Source organism: Rhinopithecus bieti, unplaced genomic scaffold (assembly GCF_001698545.2).
Source record: "Rhinopithecus bieti isolate Rb0 unplaced genomic scaffold, ASM169854v2 scaffold_29388, whole genome shotgun sequence".
NCBI lineage: Eukaryota > Metazoa > Chordata > Mammalia > Primates > Cercopithecidae > Rhinopithecus > Rhinopithecus bieti.
Genome location: NW_016813389.1, coordinates 2,578,710 through 2,579,944, shown reverse-complemented (window position 1 = coordinate 2,579,944; position 1,235 = coordinate 2,578,710).

Genomic DNA, 1,235 nt, shown 5'->3' with positions numbered 1-1,235 from the left:
TAGCTGGCCGGGCACAGTGGCTCATGCCTGTAATCCCAGCATTTTGGGAGGCCGAGGCCGGCAGATCACGAGGTCAGGTGATTGAGACCATCCTGGATAACAAAGAGAAACCGCGTTCTTACAAAAAAAAAAAAAAAAAAAAAAAAAAAAAATGAGCCAGGTGTGGTGGTACATGTCTGTGGTCCCAGCTACTCAGGAGGTTGAGGTGGGAGGATTGCTTGAGCCCAGGAGGCAGAGATTGAGGTGAGCAGAGATCACACCACTGCACTCCAGCCTGGGTGACAGAGCGAGATCCTATCTCAAAATAATGATCATATCACATTGGGATTTTCCTAAGGGAGTAGATTTTAGGTGTTCTTGCCACAAAAATAAGTATATACGAGATGATGGGTATGTTTTAATTTTATTTTTTTCAAGCCCACCCAAAATCCCTAATGGCTATGTTAATTGGTTTGACTATAGTAACCATTTCATTATGCATATCAAAGCGTCATGTTGTAGGCCTTACCTATATGCAAAACATGAATAATTAATATAAAGGCCAGGCACGGTATTATGTGCCTGTAGCTTCAGCTGCTCTGGAGGCTGAGGCAGGAGGATGGCGAGGCCAGCAGATCGAGGCTGCAGGGAGTCACCATCATGTCATTTGCAACTCCAGCTTGGGCGATGGGACAAGATCCTGCCTCTAAAATGTAAGACTTTTTTGCCACCGGCTGTTGCTCTCTATGCAACACATTTACTCCTCATTTAATTGCCCCCACAGCCCTGTGGGGGAAGGGAGGGCCCTATTGCAATATTTTATGGATTAGGAAACTGAGGCCAGGAGGTGCCTGAGGCAACCCTACTCCTAAGGAGAGGAGGCTGGTGGACTCAAACTGCAGTGCTCCTGGATCAGACCAGAAGGCATGGTCTCCTTCCCAGTCAAAACCCTTCCCTACAAAGCAAAATACTTAGACAAAAAAACCATGTTGGTTAAAAAAGCAATCTTTTTATATTGCAACAGGGTTCAGAATGACACTGCCAGGTGTGGCCGGGCGACAGCTGCTGCCACCCCCAACGCGGAGTCTGCCTCCTCCCCCAGGCGTCCAGGTGCCCTGTGTCCCTGTCCCGCTCCCACTGAGGGGCGGATCAGACCTGGAGGCTTCCCCGGGCCCTGCCTGCGGGCCTGGCCACCCAAGGACCGCCCCGGACGCCTCCCTCTGTGAGCTCAGGTCCTCGCTGTCGGGGCGGGGGGG